Here is a 24398-nt window from a genome sequence, read left to right as displayed (position 1 = left end):
CAGACCCATCCAGACATTTTCAGTGTCTTGCTTTAAAATAATTAAGCTACTTTAACTGTATATATATACATATATATATATTTCAATGTAGGTTTAAAATTTGAGAAAGAAAGAAGTAAATGTAAATGGTTGTTTATAGTTCTGGGAATTCAGGGCTTTAAAACTGAATTGGCAAAGGTTTGATTAAGAGAGTTATTCCTAATAAGAATATAATTGATTTAGGATATAATATATTGGGTAGTGCTTTCAGAGGGGTATGTTCAAGGCGTTATATTAGTATTAGGGTGGAAATTTAGTTACTATATTTACTATATAAATTGGGGGTTTAGTTTAGTAGAAGGGGTTTAAGATTTTTAGGAAAATTTACATAAATCGAAGGATAGCTGTGGGGGTATTTATAGTTAAAATAAAATTTTTGGGCTCTGACGGGTTGCGTTTTAGTCTCTTGTTTTTGGGGTTTGGCAAGAGTATATTTGTCTAGGTTAATAGCAAAGTTAGAGATGGGGGGAGGGGGGCTTGCGGATTTAATTGGAAGAAGTTCCTGAAAGTAAGCGTATGTGCGTGAGCGCAGGTGCGTGAGCGTAGGTACGTCAGCGCAGGTGCGTGAGCGTAGGTACGTCAGCGCAGGTGCGTGAGCGTAGGTACGTCAGCGCAGGTGCGTGAGCGTAGGTACGTCAGCGCAGGTGCGTGAGCGTAGGTACGTCAGCGCAGGTGCGTGAGCGTAGGTGCGTGAGGGAACCTGCTTGAGAGAAGGTGTGTGAGCCTACCGGCGTATTGATTAATTGTTATGTCCTTCAAGCATGAATTAATTAACACCGTATGGTTGTTATTGTGGGTTCGGAATATTCAATATAAGCTCAGCTTCTACAATTGATTTGGTCGGAATCAAATCGGAGTACGTCTACAGAGGATTCAGAGGGGACCAGGCCTTCCGCGATGGTGAGTGATAGCATCCCCCAAAGTTAAAAATACCAAATGCGTGGCAATGCTCCCGTGACTGGTTAATAGGGTGATAATCACTAGTCCATCGAGATGTCTTATTTAAGGGGCATATGTGGGCGATCTTAGTTTTATGGCCCTGAGGTAAGAACCAGATGCCAGGTATAGTTTCAGTATAGTCACCCCCAAGTTTTATGGGCCTGGAGCGAGGCGGGTAGCACTCCCGAGCAGGAGACTGATTTCACGGAGGTTGGTAGATTAAGAGACCAAAATTTGGTAGGGGATATCCATGTTGACGAGGGACTTCTTGAATGAAATGCACTATGTCCGATGAACGAACGTACGCACTATGTAATGTTAGGGATTTTTAGTATGGGTCAATATTTGTGAGGGGTAAGTTTGTATTGTACGGTCAATGGTTGTAATGTGAGATAGTTAATTAGGTAATTTCTATTACGTGCTTATATGCATGTGGACTAGGTTTGTAATGTACGTTAATTTATGAATGTACTATGTACAAGTAAGTATAGTACTATATATTATTCATGGGGACTAGCAGTAATGCACGAAGTACATAAGAGCACTAATGTATTAGTGCTAACTGATTAATACTGACACAGTAGTTAAAGTATGTGCTGAGTAAAGTTCAGGGAGTGACTTAATTAGAATTTCAGCTTTGGGTGTTGACGGTGAAGCGGGAATGGTTTTTCCCTGAGTTGTCCTGGGGAGGGGGGTTCTCCATTTCTGGTTTACAAGTTCAGAGTATTGTATTATACTACAAGGGAATTTTAATTTAAGTAATGAGTGGTATAAGTGTGAGAATGGGAGAGCAGTATATAATAGATGCTGCCTGCCCAATAGTAATAAAAGGGTATTCAACTAGCTGTCCTCCGATTCATGTGAGTGTGAGAGTAAGCCACTAGGATTCAAAATAGGCAGTGACTGAATGGCTGGAATATTACGCTTTGTTGTTTAGATGTGTGAGGTATGGGAATAACTGCTAGAATGAGAATGGAAGATATGAATTCTAATATGCCTCCTAATTTGTTAGGGATGGATCGTAAGATTGCGTATGCAAACAAAAAATATCATTCTGGTTTAATGTGGGGTGGGGTATTGAGGGGGTTGGCTGAAGTGTAATTATCTAGGTCACCCAGGAGATCAGGCAAAAATAGTACTACAGTTGTTAGGAGGAGGAGGAGAAAAAGTAAACCTAGAATGTGTTTGGTTGTGTAGTAGGGGATGAAAAGTGATTTTCTCAGGGTCTGATGAAATCCCTAAAGGGTTGTTAGATCCTGTTTCATGTAAAAATAAAAGGTGAACAGTTGCTAGAGCTGTAATAATGAAGGGTAAGATGGAAGGGGAAAAATCATGTGAGGGTGGCTTTGTCAACTGAGAATCCACCTTAGATTCATTGTACAAGGTCGGTTCCAATATTTGGGATGGCTGATAATAGATTTGTAATTACTGTAGCACCTCAGAATGATATTTAGCCTCATGGGAGTACGTAGCCTATGAATGCTGTTGCTATAGTGGTAAGAAGGAGTATAATGCCAATATTCCAGGTTTCTAAAAATAGGAATGACCCGTAGTATAGGCCTCAGCCAATGTATAAGAAAAAGCAGACGAAAAATATTGAGGCGCCGTTAGCATGAAAATAGCAGACCATTCAGCCATAATTTACATCTCAGCTGATATGAGCAACTGAGGAGAAAGCAGCTAGGGTAACTGACATAGAGCGTATGGCCAGGAATAACTCTGTGATGATCTGGAGAATAAGGCAGGCACCAATAAGTGAGCCAAAATTTCATTTTGTAGAGATGTTAGATGGTGTAGGAAGATCAATAAATGAGTAGTTAATAATTTTTATTAGTGGGTGTGTTTTGTGGGTATTGGTCATTGGTGTTTTTATAGTTGGAAACAATGATGGTTTTTCATATCATTAGTCATGGTTATAATCCATGTAGGAATAATAGCATATGCTTTATTTTTATTGAGTATTCTCTTGGTTATAGGGTTTGTAGGTTTTTCTTCAAAACCTTCTCCTATTTATGGAGACTTGAGTTTAATTATTAGTGGTGCTGTGGGTTGTGGTATTGTGTTGAATTTTTATGGGGCTTTCATGGGATTAATAGTCTTTTTGATTTATTTGGGTGGTATAATGGTTGTTTTTGGTTATACTGCGGTAAATAGCTATTGAGGAATACCCTGAAACATGGGGATCAAGTATTGACATTTCGGGGGCTTTATGATTAGGATTATTAATGGAGTTGATGTTGGTTTGGTGAATAGTTGAATACGATGGAGTTGTGATCACAATTAATTGTAATAGCTCAGGAAGCTGATTAATTTTTGAGGGGTAGGGAGGGATTGTTGCATGAGGATCCTGTGGGTGTGGCTGCCTTGTATAGTTATGGGTGTTGATTAGTGGTAGTTGTTGGTTGATCATTATTTGTTAGCATTTATGTCGCAATTGAAATTACTTGGGGTAATAGATTAGACTATTAACAATAGGGTTAGAGGGATGGAATAAAAAAGGAGAGAAAGTAGAGTTTAATTGGGCCTTTTTGAGTAGATATGGTAATGGAAGTTGAAACTTGGGTTTGTGAAATGGACTTTGGCTTTTGGTATGGACTTTTCTAGTCAAATTAGGTCTAGTAGAAGTAAAGCCAGATTTTGGTTTGTGAATAGGCTTGAGTGGGGGATTGAACGGTGAATTGTGAGTAAATAAAATCCTAGTATATTAGAGAAGTTGAATGTCTGTAATGGGAACCTTAGTTTAAGATTATTAGTTGTGAGATTAAGCTCTATTGCTAGGAAGAGGCCTAGGGTGGTCACACCTAGGGCTGTGAACTTTAGGTGAAGTGGTATGGTTGTTTGGGGATATGAAACAGGAATAATACTGTTGGTGATGAGGAATCCAGCGAAGATGTTACCGATTTTTAGGTGCTTAGTTGGGTTAATTAGGAATGGATTATTTTCATTAATAATAGAGTTATGAAGCGAGGCTGTCCTATTAGAGTGAAGAATACGGATACTATAGACAGCTGTTAAGGAGGTGGCAATAAGAGTAATAGAAAGGGCTCAGACGTTGGTATATGAGGTATTTACAGTTTCAATAATAAGGTCTTTAGAGTAAAAGCCTGTGAGGAAAGGCATACCAGTAAGTGCAAGGCTACCAATAATAAAGGAGGAAGAAGTAAAAGGTAGAGTCTTGAATAGCCCTCCTGTTTTTCAGATGTCTTGTTCTTCATTGAGGTTATGGATGATGGGCCCTGAACATACAAATAATATAGTTTTAAAAAAGACGTGGGTGCAGATGTGAAAGAATGCTAGGTGCAGCTGATTAATGCCAATTGTGGCTATCATAAGGCCCAACTGGCTTGAGGTGGAGAATGCTACGATTTTTTAAATATCATTTTACGTTAGAGCACAGATTGCTGTAAATAAGGTGGTAGTAGCCCCTAGACATAACGTGAAGGTTTGGATTAATAGGTTATTTTCTATTAAAGGGTAGAAATGGATGAGCAGGAAAACACCTGCTACAACTACAGTGCTGGAGTGGAGAAGGGCTGAGAGTGGGGCTGGGCCTTCTATGGTGGATGGGAGTCAGAGATGGAGGCCGAATTGAGCTGACTTTCCTGTGGCTGCTAAGAGAAGGCTAATTAATGGAAGGGGGCCAGGGGTGGGATTTAGAATAAATGCTTGTTGAAGCTTTCATGTGTTGGAGGTTAAGAGAACTCATGCTATAGCTAAAATAAAGCCAATATCTCTGATGTGGTTATACAGAACTGCTTGGAGGGCTGCTGTATTAGCATCTGCTCGGCCGTACCATCAGCCAGTTAGTAAGAAAGACATGATTCCTATGCCTTCTCATCCCACAAAGCATTGAAAGAGGTTGTTGGCGGTAACCAGAATTAATATTGTGATGAGGAAAATAAGTAAATATTTAAAAAATTGATTAATGTTAGAGTCTGAGTTTATGTATCATATTGAGGATTCTACAATAGATCAGGTAACGAATAGTGCTACTGGGATAAATATTGTGGAAAAGTGGTCTCGTTTGAAGCTTAGTGAGAGTTTAAGAATTTGAACAGTTATTCAATGTCAGTTTGAGATAATGACTTGGTCTATACATACAAACATTGCTGTGGGGATGAGGCTAATGATGAAGGCGGATGCGATAGATATTTTTACGCAATTTGAGTATGAACCTTTTTTGCAGGGATTAATTAAGGTAATAATGATTGGTAGGCTTAAGGGGATTAGGGTTATTATAGTAGTGGAAATGTACATATTTGTTACTTTTATTTGGAGTTGCACCAATGTTTTTGGTTCCTAAGGCCAATGGAATGACTAATCCTTTAAAAGCTGAGAAAGCCACGTTGTTAGGCACGGGGGCATGAGTTAGCAGTTCTTGCATACTTTCTCGATTGATAAGAAGTTGTACGCTTCTATTATTAGATCCACAATCTAATGTTTGTGCTCAGTATCATACCATATTGTCTGGGAGAATATGATACGTGAAACGCTGTGCTTACCTGTAAGGATCCAGGTTAAAAAAATTATCATACATTAAATAGTGAGTAGCCTGATGTAGTATGCATTTTAGTGTCTTATTGTAGTTCAAAATATATGTTATTTATAAATACATCCTTCACAATATAAATCTTTTCTGTGAAAAGAAATGAAAGTCAGGGAAGGCTTTGTGAAGGATGTAGATCTTGAGTCAAACAGATACATAGTGATATTCACAAGAAATAGACCATTTTAAAGGACATGGGCTTAGAACTCTCAAATTAATTCCCAAAATAAACCCTTCAGCCTATCATTTCAAGCCCTTCCAATTGATAACCACATTTTTTGTTTGTGGCTTACGTTAATGACTTAGTGGAATTAATACTATATATATGTGTATATATATATATATATAAATTTATTTTTTTGAGCCAGAGTCTCATTCTGTTGCCCAGGCTGGAGTGCGGTGGCGCAATCTCGGCTCACTGCAAGCTCCGCCTCCTGGGTTCACGCCATTCTCCTGCCTCAGCCTCCCTAGTAGCTGCGACTACAGGCACCTGCCACCATGCCCGGCTAATTTTTTGTATTTTTAGTAGAGACGGGGTTTCACCGTGTTAGCCAAGATGGTCTCAATCTCCTGACCTCGCGATCCGCCCGCCTCAGCCTCCCAAAGTGCTGGGATTACAGGTGTAAGCCACCGTGCCCGGCCAGTCCTATATTTTTATGTAATTGGTTCTGGACATCATTATGTCTCGTTTATTAAAGTTGTCAACTTTTGAAAGTCAAAGCAGAAACTTTTTATTGTGTCCTAAAATTATGGATGCTTTGCCAGCCCTGAATAATGGTTCCAGTGCAAATTGTCTCTTCTGATAATCTCTTCTCATTGAGATTTCTTAGAAGGCAAAAGATTGTACTAGAGCTGCAGTTTAAGCCATTCACATTTCACCTGCTTCAGTTCCTTCACCTTTAATTCCAAATCATTTTATTTCCTGCAGCCAAAACGAGTCTTTGAACTTTGCAGTCTTTAGTCAGGAGATTCATTATTCCAGAAACATGCCTAGGTTTATGATTAAAATAAGTCAGGCTGCACACTTTTCATTTTTCCTGTAAGAACCCAGCAGCAGGCAGTAAAGAATCTGTCAAAGGTTTGCTTCTTTTAACAAGTATGGAAGCCAGCCACTTCAAGCCCTGAAGCTGTTAGAGGAATTCTAGGTGTAATGAGTTTATGCATTAAACTTTTTTTTTAAAGTACAGAAGGATTCTAGGCAAACTTTGGAATCCTACTGTTCTAATGCCTTCTCTCCCTAGTTCAGTAGCTTTCAATTTTTAAAATTTGTGTCCATGTTACCTTGTGACCCAAAGGGACACATGCACAAATAACTGAAAGTAGAGTTTCATGATCTAACACCTGCATTCACTTCATGGGATATACTTGATATTTTTTATATTCCTTTCTCTTGTAATAGGTTCATTTAAAAAATGAAACTGATTTCACAATATACTAAAGGGTTGTGGCTTACAACCTGAAAATGCTGCTCTGTAAGAACCCACAAGGTCCCTTCCAGGCTTCATGGTGTTAGAACATTGAATCATTGTGCTAGGCCGGAGAAACATCGGTCAGAAGTTGAAATTTACCACTAGTTGGCAGAAAAGGAGTATCATAGCTTCCAGCCACAGAGGTAGGGATTTGGATAGGGCATTAGGAAGAAGAGGCAACGTAGGCATGTTGTTTGGTCCAAAGTCTCAAACCTTTGGCAGCACTACAGATTTTAGCTCCCCGAAGGTCAAGAAGAACTCCCCTTGAAGATACCTGCTTCAGATCATGCCATGCAACATATCATTAGGCTTTTAAAAATGTTATATTTCCTAAATCAGCTGACTTTTATAACTTATTGCTAAGGGGGAGAATGCATGTAACAAAACGGTGGATATAATGTGATAATGTTTTGTGGAAAATAAATATATAGGCAAAGAAACGTGTGTGTGTGCGTGTACGATACATATGTATTTTTTTCTATTTTTTCTGTTTTAATGAGAAAAATATTATTATTAAAACTACAGATATTTACATATTATTCTAACTCAATAAGCTAGGTCTAAGCTCTTAGCACTGTGTGACATTCTGTGGGGAATACAAAAAGAGGCCTCAATTGTCCAGATGGCGCTACTTCTCTGTCTTCATTCGAGATGCAACAAGGCGTAATGAAAAGAAGAACTAAGTTCTAGTACTGGTTTGGAATCTAGTCAGTTGTGAAGTGTTTAATATGTGGGCTCACTCAACCCCTGACCTTGGTTGTGGATGGTGTGAGGTTGATCCTTTCCTATCCAGTCCCCTCGTGGTCATCAGCAGAAAGGCTGTACAGTCTTTCCAGGGAAAACCCAGAGCTTTCCACTGTTGGGCATTTTATCTTTAGTCATAAACTTAGGTAAAACTTGGTGGCACATGTGGAGTCAAATCTTGAACTTTGCCTCGTTCTCCCCTTGTAATACCAATGAATTTAATGGCTCACACAGGATTTATGAGTTCGGAGTATCAGGTCTGTGTACAACTGGCTCAAATCAGTGATCTTTCACTTTTGCTTACTTTAGTGTTAGAATCTGGGAAGGTTGTGCTGTGGAACCACTCACTTCAAAATATCAAAGCGTTTGACAAGGTTATTACAATCCAAAAACTGGGCTTAGCTGAATCTTAACAGAGCAAATCTACTTTGCCCTCTGGTTTTTACATGCACCCTCTTATAACATTAGCTTTAGATGATTGGCATGGTGAGCAGCTACTGATATATTCTTGCCAAGTTACTATCTATTTAGGGAATCTTTAACACAGTTGTATGACACAAAACAAGTTAATGCCTCTGTTAAAGCCATTAGATGGGACTCGACAGTGTCTATCCAGAGAATCTTTCAGGCTATGCTGTTGATGTAATGCGCCATATTGGTTCCTTGGGTGTAGTCAGGGTTTATGATGCCAGTTTGTATATAGGAATCACATAACATGCTAATCCATGTGAGAAGAGTGACGACAGGTACTGATGAATCCCAGGAGCTTTGCTGAGTGCAAGTAGTCGATGCTTGACCAAGATGGACTTTAGGAAGGTGGCGATGTGTGAAACTGAAATGCTCTACACCTTTTCCCAGGCTGCCTTATGACAACAGGAGTGTTTGGATCTCTCAGCCCTGTGTTCCTGTGGTGCTACACGTCTCCATATGAATGTTATTCCTCTTCTTGTGTTTGTGCTGACAACTGCTTCTTCAATAGTCTTAGGGCTCAGAAAAGGATACTGCAAAATGAATGCCTCAGCAGCAGCCTCAGAAACAAAAGTTTCTCTTTGAATTTCTCCTACTCTTCTGTCTCTGGTCCCTTGTGCTGCCCTGTGGCCAGCCATAGAAACTATAATCTTTCCCCCAGGTGGGTCAGAGAAACCAGAACCCCTTTTACCCAAAGCCAGCCATCAAACCGAAAAAATACTACTCCAACTTTCCTCCTGCCTTTCTGTGTTTAAAAAAAAAAAAATGGCCATAAGGAAATTGTGTGACCTACCTTGTTTGACTGTAGGTCATCAGACCTCCCTCTCCACTCCAGAGAGGATCCTGCCCCATACCCAGAAGGAAGGATTGCACAGAGGCCAAGAAGAACAGAGACAGACAGGACTGGCTGGGTTCTCCACTCATTCTATTGCTAATAATAATAATGCTGAAGCATTTATACCCTCTCTACATTTTACAATTTATATATTATACCCCCTTTTAAATTTACATATTATACCTTTTGAAATTTCTATATTATATCCTTTTTATCCAAGCGTATTTCAACACAGCTGTCCATACTTTGTTGAACCTAAGCATACAAATGGACAGTTTTCCTTGTATCACTGGGTCTTCATTCTGAAGGCTCCTGTTTCACATACAACTATGATTAAATACATTTGTGTGTCTTTTCTCCCATCATTCTGCCTTTTGTGGATTGATGTTTCCCCAAAACTTCTGAGGGTAAAGAGGAGGTTTTTCATTGACCCCTATGATGGCAGTGGCCTTCACACATTTACAGCAGTTCCTGGGAGCATGCCTTGCATAGCCTTGAACATCCTTTAGGAAACTGCTATTTCTCCTTGTCCTCTGCGCGAGGCCCTTCTCTGGAGAGGACTTCTGAGCTGAGTTGTGTCCTCTTGGCAGTGCCCACTGGCAGGCTCCTTGTCTGCTGCATATGATCCCGTTGCTGTTTCTATTTGTACTTAAACACATATTAATTTATTTACCTTCTCACCTTTGGGTGTTTATAGCAAAAATACACTTAATAAAATCATAAAGCAGAATTAGAATGCAAATGTTATCACCGGAGAAATATGTTATGGTAGGAATTTAAAGCTACAAGGGTTACTTACTTTCTTCTGCAAGAATCTCTCATCTTTTTTATTTTGAATCTCTTTAGGATCTATCGCTATGGAGGTTCTACATAAAAGAACCTCTAATAGGTATAGAGGTTCTTGCCCTGCAAATGCACAAATGGACATACATAGCAATTGTTGCCTACAATTTCAGGGGCTTCTTGGACTTTCTGAAGTCTCAGCGTTTATCAGTAGATATCTGTGAGACCCATGCTAAGATTGTTGTTTAAGACTTTCTTTTACTTATAGGATCTTAGCTGAGATAAGAAGGAGTTTTGTCACTCGGAGTATATGCCCCATCAGGAACACTCTTTAGGACAAAGAGTTACTGGTCCTAAAGAGGATAGAACTTTCATGCTACAGAATGTATTCAGTGACCCAGACCCAGATGAAAAGCAAATATCTTTCTTTGAACAAATACTTAAGTATGGCCTCTGATGAGTAATTTGCTGAATGGAGACAGTGGTGCTTTACTTTTTAACCACAGTAGGGGTGATGGAGGACTCTAAAGAGCTGAGTACTTACAGAATGTTGTGGCCTTTCTTCTTCCTATCCTTAATACACAGCAAATCCAGCCTTTGTCTCCTCCGTGATTACTGATTTCCCTAAAGATGTTTTAATTTCATATCCTTCAAAATGCAACATTTTAAGATGAGGTTAAGAGAAAAGCCTTTCTTAAGTGGAAGAAAGAGAAACTCTCATTTCCTGTTCTCTCCTTGATCCCTTTTACACATTGTAAAGCAGAGGATAGAGCAAGAAGTGTTGAGATAGTGGAAAGATCAGGGGCTTGAATGAAAGAATTTAATTTCTCTCTCTCTCTCTTATTTTATTTTCTCTGTGTGTGTGTGTGTGTGTGTGTGTGTGTGTATGTATGTATGTATGTATGTGTGTGTAGAGATGGGGTCCTGCTCTGTCATCCAGGCTGGAGAGTAGTGGTGCGATCGTAGCTCACTGCAGCCTCAAACTCCTGGGCTCAGGGGTCTTCCCACCTGAGCCTTCCGAGTATCTGGGACTACAGGTATGCGCCATTATGCCTGGCTAATTTAAAAAATAATTTTGGCCAGGCAGGGTGGCTCACACCTGTAAACCCAGAACTTTGGGAGGCTGAGGCAGGAGGATTGCTTGGGCCCAGGAGGTCAAGACCAGCCTAGGCAACAAAGGAAGGCCCTGTCTTAAAAAATTAAAATAAAATGAAAAAAAATTTATTTAAAGAGATAGGGTCTCTCTGTGTTGCCCAGGCTGGTCTTGAACTCCCAGGCTTAAGCGAAGCTCCCACCTCAGACTCCCAGTAGCTCCTTTGTGGTCAGAATTAGCTTTAAAACCTAACTGCACCATGTACTAGCTACACCCTCTCTAAATCTCCATTTCTTAATACAATATTTGGGAGGTAATGAAATAATACATGTGGACAAGTACATAATTAGTTTTAAATACATGATGACTTCCCAGCCTTTCTAGTCTTTCATATTTTTTCCCCTTTGAAGGCTTAAGGCAATTCACTGATGTCAGGGGAAAGGAATTAATTAATTCATTTGTGTATTTGTTCATCCATTCATTCGTTTGTTCATTCAGTTCCATCAATAGGCTTTGAATACTTGCACTGCGTTAGGTGATAAACAGAAATGAGTAAGTTATGGTCCCTGCTCTCAAAGGAATTACAGCTTGAGAACATATTCATAAGAAACTAACCGTAGTTAGGATGTGATACTTCCTTGAAGTCCCTAAGTGGGACCTGCTAACTTAGCACTTTCTCTTTTGGGAGGTCCTTGCTACATTTTGTAGCTAGGGTATAAGAAAAAAGGAAGAAGGAACTTCAACATTGTATCTCAGTGCTCTCACACAGAATGTGAGAAGGCATTTACAAATCTGTAGCGTCTAGATTGGAAGGCTTGAGGTAAGAGGATGGCTGCATCATGCCAAATATTCCCATTAATCTGACTAAAACAATCAGCTGATCAATAAAAATCCCCAGTTGTTGGTTTAGCTTAATCACTTGCGGATCTAAATAATTGTTAAGTTGAGTTTGCATTATTTAGTCTTAAAGGCTACTTACCATCTTAAAAATGCAAACTATGGTAAGAGCCATTAATGAAAATTGTAACCATTAATGACTCCTGTTCTCAAAATTTCAGTTTAAAAAGACATTTCTTTTGTTCAGGTGGCTCCCTGGTAAGCATTTAGATACAAGTGGAAGAACATTAATTTAAACCTTAGGGGTTCTTTTCAGTCTATGTTAGTTTCTTTAAGAATCTAACTTCAAAGAAATTATATATGTTCCAGGGAGAACAGAGTACAGTACATTATTTTCAAAGACTTTAGTTGCCATTATATATATTTTCTTCTTTTTTAAAAAAGACTCATGAGTAACATTTTTCAATTTTTAATAGTTAATACGCTCAATTCAGCTTGCTTGCATTGGAAATGAGAAAATTATAAAGAATTCTAAAGATTTGTCCCAGGGAACATGATTTTTAAAATGTCAGTGGAAATCAGTAAGATGGTTTGATTTTTAATTGTGTTAATGCAAAAATATCTGCAAAAATAAAACACCCCAAAAACAACTAAAAAGAAAGAAAAGCCCTCTAGATTTTTGAATTCTGAGGCTCTCAGAGACATTGGAAATGCTGAAAAGAGCTTCATTAATTGTACTGGAAGTTTCTGAAATAGAGTGCAAGAATCAACGTTTTTTCCCCCTAAAATATTCCATCTTTAACGGGGAAGCTTCTAATGTCAGAGAAATCTATGCGTTTTGAGTCATGATATGGCTATAACAGATCATCAATTTCTTTTGTCATTGAATTTAGTAAAGAGGTAATAACAGAGAAAATTAGGTACTTAAGAATTTGACCATTTTTTAAGCTCTAGAAAAAAATGTCTTAGCTTTTCCCATTTTAACCCTTGCCCCACCACCACTCAACTATGCTGTTTCTTTTTCTTCCATGGCTGTCCTTTATGAGGAAGTCTCAGAATTCAGTTATCAGAATTCTTTTCTCACTAATGCTTGACAGAATTTTTGTTATGTTGCTTCCCAGGACTTCTTTTCCCTCTCAGATAATAGAATGCTTTGCAATCTAAGAAAACAAATAATTTGTGTTGAGAAAAGGACAGAACTTCTATACTTGGCAAGAGGAGGCAATTTAAAATTCTAAAAAGATTTTTCCTGATGAGGCCAATTTGAAAGAAGGACATTTATACTCTGTGCAAACAGTTGACATTGCCAGTAAACATGATAGATCGCTTTTGCTGTTATTGCTGCTGCTGTTTGAACAAAAGCTGTTCTGGTCACTATCTATCTTCCCTGTTTAGCAAAAAAAAAAAAAAAGATTATATATATTATATATATTATATATATAATATATATATAATATATATAATATATATAATATATTATATATATTATATATATAATATATTTATATGTAATATATATAATATATATATAATATATATATATAATATATATATATATATGTGTGTGTGTAGTAAGATCTGAAGTGCCAAGCTAGAAAAAGTAATTTTGCTCCTATAAGGAGGCTGGGTGATTTATAGTAATTTTAACCAAAATTATTCATATGAAGTTAAAAGATTTTTACAAGTCTGTATAATATTCAAACAAAAATACCAAAGTCAGCAAAGTATGTAGCTCCTTTTTGCCAATTGAATTAAAATTGCCCTCTGTTTATCACCCCCAAAACCATCATGACATGGGTTGAAACTACCTTTCCAGCTTTAGTGTGTTTCACTATTCATTTTCTACTCCTGCTTCTTTGCTTCCTCCAAACAGAGAACTGCACAGAAAAATGGTGCCAGATTTTTTGGCTCTGTACCTTTCCTTGTATTTTTCCTCAGCCCATATCATCCTCCTGCCAAAACTCTGCCAATTCTTGAAGATCTAACTCATGTGGCATGCTAAAATAGAAACAATAGGATTACACAGATTTAACACTTTCTTTTTCTCTAGAGGGTCAGGGAGGTCACTGGCTGGCTCAGTAATATTGGGAGTCTTCTGTGTGGCTATGGCTGAGTGCTCTAAGGTGGACACTGGTTCCCAACAGGACCAATTTGATTCTTTCAATGAGATGTTGGAACTTGACTAGAGAGATCCAGGTCTCCCTAGGAGCACAGTCATCTTAGTGACTAATAATTTGCTAATGAGATTTCTCTTTCTATTGTACTATTATTTAAAAACTTGTCTTATTTTTTCCTACATGACTCTAAATGTTCTGTGGGAGGGACATCGTTTTGCTTATTATTTAAAATTCATTTTAAATGTCTTTATGATACCTGGCATAGTGCCCTGAATGGGCAGAAGGCTGGTTTCATCCCCTTCCTGGAATCCAAAGCATTTCTTGTTGAACTGGTCGATTGAGCGTAAGCACCGAATGTGTGGGGCACAGAAGGGATGGGGCAGAGGATTTCATGGAAACAGTGGGTGTCTGTGGGCAGTCACTAGCCATGGAATTGAAATTCAGGTGGAAGTAAGTAAAAATATTTTACCCCAAAATATATTGTTTGACATATTTTTGAGATAGCTGTTCTGAGAGCCAGCAAACAGCAGTAGCCCTGCAAAGCTGTCTTTTGATGGGGAGATTTGCATCTGTAGAGAATCTGTATTGATGCAGTCAGGTCTTCCCATGTCCAGATTTAGGAAAGATTGACTGAGGGTCTGATACCTTCAAAGCTCTGAAAGACACATTTACCATCTGTTTTCTCTGAGGGCTGCTACCTGTGGGATTTCATTTACATAAGGAGACCACTTTTTGCTAGCCAGGCCTCCTCTTCTTATCTTATAACCTATTTTGCCATTGTAACCTGTCTTGCTAAGATCTGAGCCCCCATTCTTTCTGTAACTTCAAGATGGTATACAAGCTTCTGCACCCCTTTGGGCATGGGGTAATCACTATATTATTCTCCTTTGTGCGCATGTTAATACATTTGTGTGCCTTTCCTCCAATTCATCTGCCTTTTGTGAGTTAATTTTTTAATGAACCTTTAGAGGGTGAAGGGGAAGTTTTCCCTTGGCCCCCTACAAGGTCAATTCTTATCAGCTTTCTCAAGGGCAGCTAACATCCGGCTCTCTCTACAAACCAAACTTGCCATCTTCCCACCATGAACCCCGAAAATCCGAAACAGGTCTGTTGATTAGTAAGTTTATTTTGCCAAGGCTGAGGACATGTGCCCATGACACAGCCTCAGGAGGTCCTGATGACGTGTGACCAAAGTGGTCAGAGCACAGTTTGGGTTTATACATTCTAGGGAGACATGAAACATCAGTCAATATATGCAAGATGAACATTGGTTCAGTCTGGAAAGGGGGGACAACTAGAAGCAGAGGTGGGAAGACTGGAAGCAGAGAGGGGCCTTTCAGGTCACAGGTAGATAAGAGATGGTTGCACTCTTTTGAGTTTCTGATTAGCCTCTCCAGAGGAGGTAATCAGATATGCATTTTTCTTAGTGAGCAGAGGGGTGACTTTGAATAGAATGTGAGGTAGGTTGGCCCTATGTAGTTCCCAGCTTGACTTTTCCCTCTAGCTTAGTGATTTGGGGGCCCAAAGATTTATTTTCCTTTCACACCACCAACACTTGTTCCCACTTCTTCCAGTCTCCCTACACTATTTCATTGTAGTGACATACCTTGCCAATGTGCAAACACTGGCAAATTTTTATTCAGCAGAAATTATGCATAATATGCCCAAATCAGTTATTTCTAACCCTGACTTTTTGTTTTTTTAACCAATTTAAGTTGGCTTCTGGGGAGCCTGGACTCCATTTAACATTTAGAATTATTAAATACAGCCCAATAATGATCTTACTGCACCCCAGTTGTTTCAAAAAATCATTGTCATTTCATGCAGAATTATGGATACCCAGTGCACTGTTTGTTTGGGCCAAGCAGTCTCATTTTAATGGGGAGCCATTATATTTGCCTTCAGGGAAGGTTTTTGTTTTATTTACACATGCTACTATGAGAAAAATGAGGTTGTGTGGGTTAAGGGTGATTAATGATAGCATTTCCAGGACTCAGGGATCCCCAGGGAAATAATCTGAGTTCTGCATAGGAGTCCAATGTCCCCTCAAGGTTGTCTGTTGACTAAACAACAACCCTGGCTTTCACCAGTCATTGGATTTTTTTATTGTTGTTTGTTTGCTTGCTTGCTCTGGTAGTAGATATTCTTGTCATTAGTGCTTTGTTTTCCACCTGTGTTTTAATCAGGCTTTCCAGAGAATGGAAAGGACTGGACAAGAGATTCTGAGGCAATGAGTTAACAACTGCATGTTCTGCTGTCACCACTAAGGCTAAAGGTGGCAGTGACATGGCACCAGTTTCCAGCTCTTCCCTGCCTTCTATTGTCCTTTCAATTATCTTCAATAAATTTGTCATTGGGAGGTTGACAACCCTCTCACATCTTCTTGTTGTTTAGAAAACTGAAAGGTGTTCTAATATCAATTGAAATTATCATTTGTTCTCTTACAAATAAATTTTAAGAAATGATTTTGATCAATATAGACTGACTTGGTTATTCTGCCCCAATTCATATTGGGATTATATTTTCTAATTCGGATATTTACAATAATCACAGTAGTGATGAGGTAGGTAGGTCAAGGCATTAAAAGAGAGGAAAGCAGTGCAATAGAGTGCATAAAATAGTGAGAAAAGGAGTACATAAGGGAGAGCTGTAAGTGGGGAGCAATGGAAAGTCCAAGGCTGTGCCCACAAATAGCACGAGAACAAGGCCTATGGCACAGGGATTCTGAATTAGACTCTTGAGTCAGCTGGGAGGGAACCAGAGTTGTTGGTAAAGGAGGGAGTCAGATATCCAGGCAGACACATGGGGCTGGGTTGAGATCAGCTGGGGTCACACTGATATAGGAGCTCGAAAGGAATTATTTAGGCAGAGAGTGAGAGTAAGAGAGTCCTCGGCAGAGCTTCCCTTTAATAAAAAGCAGCCCCCAATTTATTTCTTTTCTAATGAAAAGCAGCCTGATACATCGAGCTTCAGTCAACAGATAAGCGAGCTGGAAGCTTGCACAGGTGAGTGCTGGCAGCTGTGCCAATATGAAAGGGCTACCTGGAAGCCAGGCATGGTCAACATGGAGGCTCCCTCTTCCCTTGTCTCTGTCAGCATGTGTGTAGTAAGGAACAGACAACATGGTGCCCACCAGGTAGAAAGCCCATCTACGTAATAAAAGATTAGGGTGGGGGTAGCCAGATTCTTATGTGCTATGCAAATGGCACACCTGGTCCAACCCATCTTTCCTCCCCTATGTAAATCAGAAACCAGTTCCTCAAGCTCTCTATAAAACCCCACGCATTTCACCACAGGACTAGCAACCCGTTTTTCTCTGGGACCCCTCTCTTTGCAGCAGAGAGGGCTGTTTTTCTTTTGTCTATTAAGCTTCTGCTCTTAACTTCACTCTGGTGTGTCCGTATCCTAGTTTTCCATGGCCATGGGACAATGAACCTTGGATATTACCCCAGACAATGACACTGCTTCAACACCACGAAGAGGAAACTAGGATGTAAATCCAGAGGGAGGGCTGGGTGCGGTGGCTCATGCCTATAATCCCAACACTTTGAGAGGCCAAGGCGGGAGGATCACAACATCAGGAGTTTGAGACCAGGCTGGCCAATATGGTAAATTGGCTGGTCAATTTAGTCTCTACTAAAAATACAAAAAAATTAGCCGGGCGTGGTGGCACGCGCCTGTGGTCCCAGCTACTCAGGAGGCTGAGGCAGGAGAATTGCTTGAACCTGGGAGGTGGAGGTTGCAGTGAGCTGAGATCGTGCCACTGCACTCCAGCCTGGGTGACAGAGTGAGACTCTTGTCTCAAAAAAAAAAAAAAAAAAAAAAAAAAAGAAATCCAGAGGGAGGCGTCAGATAACATAGGTCGTACCTTGAGGAGGAAAGCAGGAGGGCATAAGTACCTTAGCTAATGGGGTCAAACTAAGCTCAGACCCAGGGCCTTTATCCTAGCAGGGACAGAGGGAAGCTTGTGATTTTAAAGCTTCAAAGAGCAAGCAGCTAGTGGAGGCAGGCAGATCAGCAGTGTGAGAAGTCACAACTGCAGTTCCATAGACACAACAGCCTTGTTTACCCAGATGACAGGCAGAGTCTCTGGCAAACAGGCAAAAGTCTGTTAGTGATGAATTGAGGTATTAGCTAAATATTGCCTTCTGCTAGGCAATACAGTCTCAATTTTGCCTCTTGGTATACTTGTCTCTCCAGACACTGTTACCAAACCAAACTGGGGTCTGCTCACTCACCAGGCACAGTAAAGCCAAACAAGCAGCACCAAGATTTTGCAGTGGGAGAAAGGAGGGCATTTATTTGCAGGGTGCCAAGCAAGGAGAATCAGGCAGCTAATGCTTAAGTCCCGACCTCCCCGATAGCTGGCAAGCAATGGTTTTTATGGTCAGGAGTAAATTTCAGGAAAGCAGAAGTTACAGGCAAAATCATAAACCAATACATGGAGATTATACATTGGTTTGGCCTAAAAGGTAGGATATCTTGAAGTCAAGAGCGGGTATTCCAGGTCATAGGTGGATTCAGACTCTCTGATTTGTGATTGGTTCAGGAAATGAAGCTTTGTCTAAAATCTTGAGGTCAGCAGAAAGGAATATTAAGGTCTGTTCTATGGGTGTGACTTCCACCAGGCCCCTCAGGAAGAAATTTAGAACAAAGAAAGGCAGTCAGAGTTCAGTCTTCAGTTCCCTGTCATGTGAAGTCTGTGTACCAATGAATCAATTTGGTGGGGGTCCAGGTTTCTGAAAAACAACTCAGGGATATTAGATTTTTATCTTTAGTTTCTTTTTCTTTTTTTTCCCCTCTCTCTCCCTTTTTTTTTTTTTTTTTTTTTGAGACAAAATCTCACTCTGTTGCTCAGGCTGGAGTGCAATGGTGCAGTGCAATCACGACTCACTTAGCCTCGATCTCCTGGACTCAAGCAATTCTCCCACCTCAGCCACCTGAGTAGCTGGGACTACAGGTGCATGTCACCATGCCCAGCTATCTTTAGTTTCTATAGGGAACCAAACATTTTGTGATTCTAGCTTCCTTGGCTATTGTTTTAAGCTATTATTACTTTCTTGCTTATCAGGTTGCTCATTTACTTCTCAGAGCTGGCTAGGTGCCTGGAATTTCCTTGAAGGAACTCAAGTTTTTCCTTTATTTCCATGCTTGCGGTACCCTGGCAAGCCTCTAAGAGGGGTCCCTGCTCCATCTCAACACCATCTCAATACCTTCTCAAGAGCAGAGTTGTGTCTTATTCTTTGTGTCTTTACCCTCAAGCATAGTTCTTGGCATAGGGATGTATTTAGGACATTTAATGAAATTACTTCAATCAAGGACTGACTCCGAGGCAATGAACCAGGAGCTTGGAGAAGCAGAGGCCCCCAAATCTGGAGAAGATCTGTGGCAAGACTAACTCGATGCTGGGCATGTGCATAATTGCTCTAGGACTTATGTCAACATTTGGGGTCAGGATTGGGCCGAAATTCTGGAATATGGCTATACTCACAGATGTATAGTAAAGAAACCATAATAGTGGGAATCTGATTGATAGAATTTTTTTTTTTTGGGGGGATGACTATCTCAAAGGAGATAAAAAGCAGAAAATATGATTGTATCAGTCAACTTTTGTTGTCTAACAGTCCATTCCAAAACTTAGTGGCTTAAAATAATAAGCATTTGTTATAGATTTATAGCCAAGACTGGTTCAACTGGGGCTTGATAGTGTCCAGTGGTCTCACCCACACATATGGCATTCGCAGACTGGTTGATCTCAAGAGGAGGCCTCAGTTGAGGCAGCCTATCACTGCTGCATAAGGCCTTTCCTCTTTCAGCAGGCTAATTTAGACCTTTCACATGATGATCTCAAGGTTCCAAGTCTCTGCTTATATTTGCCATTGTCTCACTGGCCAAGTCAGGATAAGGGCCAAGCCTACATTCAGGTGGAAGAGAAACAGAGTCCAACCCTTGGTGGGAGAAACTACAGAAATCACACTGTAAAGAACTATGCTTACAGGGATGGGAAGCATTTGGGGCCACCTTTTGCAACCTACCTCAATAATTTTGTAGGTACTGTTTATGTTTCAGTTTTACAGTTTTATAAGGAACAGAAGAAAAAGAAGAACAAAGACTAGGAGATATTATAGCAAAGAAAAGATTCTGTAGGAGGCAAACTAATAATGTGAAAAATATATATATTTCCTGTAGTAAGGTAGGCATGATTTGGGGGTCTTGGCTTTGCTAAGTAACAGATTTAAGTTAATGTGCTGGCTATTTCTGTAATTTTTGACAAATTAGTTTAGTGTCTGCCATGCTTCTTCACTGTAGAATTACTCTTTTTCCCTGTCCATATATTTTTTTTTAGAATTGAGTCATTAAGTCCTGCCTACGTTCTGAAAAAGGAGAATATGGATGAAGCTGGAGGCTATTATCCTTAGCAAACTAACGCAGGGACAGAAAACCAAATACGATGTATTCTCATTTATAAGTGGGAGCTAAATGATAAAAATTTATGAACACAAAGAAGGAAGCAACAGACACTAGGGTCTACTTGACCCCAGGAGGGTTGGGGGAGGGAGAGGAGCAGAAAAGATAACGGTTGGGTACTGGGCTTAATACCTGGGTGATGAAATAATCTCTACAGCAAACCCTCGAGACATAAGTTTACCTGTGTAACAAACCTTCATATGTACCCTTGAACCTAAAAGTTAAAAAGAGAAAAAGAAGAGAATTAAGCTTCACTGTCCATAGGGGCAGTATGTACATATATTATACAGAATTCTTCTGCAAAGAAGAGTTGTTCTCTTTTCTGATTTCTTTTTAATGTCTCTGGGATCTTAGGAATGGCCTCCTTTTCATTCTTGAGATTATTTATACTCTCTCTCTTTTTTTTGTTTAGTCCTGTTTGGGTTTATACATTTTATATACCTTTGAAAAGAAACAACATTTAGTTTTAATGAAACTCCGTTTCTATTTTTCTCTGTTGTATGTTTGTTTTCTATTTATTTTCTTTATTGTTTTATTGATCCTACATTCTTTGTTTTACATTTGCTGTTTATTTTCTAGCTTTTGGAGTTGAATTATTAGTGCATTGATTTTTCAGTCTTTCTTCTTTAATAATATATTTATTTAAAACTACAAGTTTTCCAGAAAGCGTGGGTTAAGCTGCAGTCCACAAGTTTTGGTATGTCTTACTTACACTAGTATTTAGTTCAAAATACCTTGTAATTTTCATTATGATTTTTTCTATGACCCATATCTAAGATTGTTGGTTTCCAAATATTTGAAGATATTCTGGCTACCTTTTTGTTATTGAGTTCTAGCTTATTCCACTATGCTTGGAAAACATAATCTATGAGATTTCAATACTGAATATTTTGAGGCTTGGTTTAGGCCCCATTTATGGCTAATTTCAGCAAATGTTCTGTGTATATTTTAAAAGAAGGTGTATTTGACAGCTGCTCGGTGTTCTTTTCTTTTATGAGCCCAAAAGTGTCTGAGACAGGTCTCAATCAATTTGGAAAGTTTATTTTGCAAGATTAAGGATGTGCCCCTGACAGCCTCAAGAGGTCCTGACAACATATGCCCAAGGTGGTTGGGGTACAGCTTGGTTGTACATTTGGGGTACATTTTAGGGAGACATGAGACATCAATCAATATGTGTAAGATATGCATTGGTTCAGTCCACAAAGACAGAACAACTTGAAGTGGGGGTCTTCTAGGCCATAGGTAGATAACAGACAGAAGGCTGCATTTTTTTGGGGTCTTTGGCCAGCCTTTCACTAAATACACAATTTACATGTGGGAGGGGTAGAGAAATAATCACTTATGCCCTAGTGTGGCTCAGTGAATCAGAGTGAATCTCAGTGAATTATGTAAATTTTTATATAAACAACAGGGTAGAGGAAACAATGAGACAGGCATTTGTCTCAGGTGAGCAGGGGGATAACTCTGAGTTCTGTCCCTTGTCCTGCACCTGTGAAGATAAGCTACCAATTTACATTGCGGGGGAAAATTCAACAGAACTTTTTTACAGTAAAGGTCTTGTGGGCAAATTGTGAAGGAGTTATGTAGCTTTTTCTTTCTTTTCTTTTTTTTTTTTTTTTTAACTTTTAGCTATTTTATTTAGAATAAAATGGGAGACCGTTTTGCCCGACACAGGTCCCAGCTTGACTTTCCCTTGGCCTAGTGATTTTGGGGTCCTAAGATTCATTTTTCTTTCACAATATGTTAATCATGGCATGTATGTTAATTGTTTTAATTTTGTGTCTCTTCTGACGTATCTATTTTCTGTCAGTTTTTAAGAGAAGTGTGTTAATATCTCTAACTAGAAATGTACATTTGTCTACTTTTAAGTTGTGTTGTTTAACTTAATGTATTATAGGCTATGTTATTTGGTGATTACAATTTTCAGATTGTTATATCCTTATTTAGAATTGACCCTTTTTCATTATAAACCATCTTTTTGATACCTAACAATACTTCTTCCCTTAAAATGTACTTGTCTAATATTGGTAGAGGCACATGATCTTTCTTTTGGTAAGTGTTTACATAATAAATCTTCTGTTTGTTTTTTTTTCCTTCAAATTTTCTGTGTCTCTCTTATAAGCAGCACATAGTAGAAGTGAAAATAAAAAACCCTAAGTCTGGCCAGGCACAGTGACTCACACCCGTAATCCCAGCACTTTGGGAGGCCGAGGCAGGCAGGTCACTTGAGGCCAGGAGTTGAAGACCAGATTGGCCAATAAGGTAAAACCCCATCTCTACTAAAAATACAAAATTAGCCAGGTGTGGTGGTGTTCACCTGTAATCCCAGCTACTTAGGAGGCTGAGGCGGGCGAATCACTTGAACCTGGGAGGTGGTTTCAGTGAGCTGAGATCATGCCACTGCACTCCACGCTGGGCAACACAGCGAGACTCTGTCTTAAAACAAAACAAAAACCCAAATCTCCAGTCTCACAAGCTTTTTAATTGGAGTACTTAAAGTACACATATTTGGTAGAATACTGATGTAATGTTATTTATACCTATCATCTGACTGTTTCTTTTTTATTTGTCCCACCTGTTCTTTGCTTATTTTTCTCATTTCTTGTTTGTTTTTAGATTAGTCAAGTTGCTTTTAATTATTTTATTCTCCTTTCACTTTATAATCATGCATGCTTTCATTATACTTCTAATGTTACTACAGAGATTAAAATATGCATCACCTCAAAGAGTTAGTCTGGCTTGGAACTATATAAAATACAAGTTAGATAAGGTGATTGAACAAGTTTGCTGCTCAGACTTGCCGCAAATTGGACACTGAGTTTGTGAAAGCAAGAAGAGACAGTATTTATAATCATGCTGGGACAACAGATGCCAACTAGGCCTGTCCTGGGCCAACTTCTTCCTATGGTTACTCTCTAGATAAGGCACCAGGTAGTTAAAAGTCACCATGTAAAAATCACGGACTGTTTTAATCAAGGGGTAGTTCTAGATGCTGGAGAGTCAAATAAGATAGTTTCTCCTTGCAGTATTTCATATTATGTTTTTAAACCTTGAAGTCCATATATCTGAGTCTTTTCCTTGTATTCTTAGAAAAAAAAGTGTGTGTGCTTTGGGGTGGGTAGAAGTAAGAGAAGAGTACTGGGTAGACAGAGAACCAAAGCGGAAAGAGGGTAAATCCAAGGAGGGGGAAACCCATGAACTGTTGCACAGTGTAGGCAGCTTAAAAATGAAGGATGAGGAGAAACGGAGCACAGATAGCTGAAAGTTTTTGTAAACTATGAAGCTCTTATCTGGGAGGAAAAAGGTAAGAAACTCCTGGAGAGAGAGAAAGTTTAGGAAGCTACCAGGGTGAGGAGAGAGGAGGGTTAAGAACACAATCAAGATTCTTGAGGTAGAATATAAGGCCAGGTGTGGTGGCTCACGCCTGTAATCCCAGCACTTTGGGAGGTGGAGGCAGGTGGATCACTTGAGTTCAGGAGTTTGAGACCAGCCTGGGCAACATGGGGAATCCCTGTCTCTACCAAAAATACAAAAATTAGCTGGGCATGGTGGCACGCGCCCATGGTCCCAGCTACTCGGGAGGCTGAGGTAGAAGAATCGCTTGAGCCTGGGAGGCTGACATTGCAGTGAGCCGAGATGGCACCACTACACTACAGCCTGGGTGACAGAGCCCTGTCTCAAAAAAAATATATGTATTCTTTAGGGAGAACACAGACATAGAACATAGACTCTGAGAAAGCTCCACAATCTGTTGAGACTCTGATTATGCCCTCTAGCCGGGATGATACACAGAAAAAAGACTATTTTTTGCAACACTGTTTCTTTCCCCCAAAATCATTATTAGAGCACAGTTGATTATGAGAGATGCTTTATTCATTACTCTGGGGATATCAAATAAACTATATAAATGTGTAAAACTCTTGTCTGCCTTAGGAAATATGAAGAGCTTGTGATCAATGTTGAGTGTAAACACATTGGGAAAGAGGCCCTGAGCAATGGTAATGTTTTTGCAGAGCTGTAAACTGTCAGTAAATGTGTGTGTGAGTGTGTGTGTGATCAT

General features: G+C 39.5%; 1 long non-coding RNA gene and 1 pseudogene across 3 annotated transcripts in view; one reads left to right on the top strand and one right to left on the bottom strand.

Annotated features, from left to right (window-relative positions):
- The first annotated feature begins 709 nt into the window (after window positions 1-709).
- The window catches only part of LOC134761474 (uncharacterized), a 261901-nt gene continuing 238212 nt past the window's right edge, over window positions 710-24398 (top strand). For 2 of the 3 annotated variants that reach the window (XR_010140118.1, XR_010140125.1), the window contains exon 1: window positions 710-939. This is a non-coding gene — a long non-coding RNA (uncharacterized LOC134761474). The remainder of the gene's footprint in view (window positions 940-24398) is intronic. The other variant, XR_010140128.1, reaches the window with a different exon arrangement.
- On the bottom strand, window positions 3456-5235 carry LOC112129931 (NADH-ubiquinone oxidoreductase chain 5-like; annotated as a pseudogene).

The sequence above is a fragment of the Pongo abelii genome, chromosome 1 (assembly GCF_028885655.2).
Source record: "Pongo abelii isolate AG06213 chromosome 1, NHGRI_mPonAbe1-v2.0_pri, whole genome shotgun sequence".
NCBI lineage: Eukaryota > Metazoa > Chordata > Mammalia > Primates > Hominidae > Pongo > Pongo abelii.
This window is presented reverse-complemented; position numbering and strand designations above follow the sequence as displayed.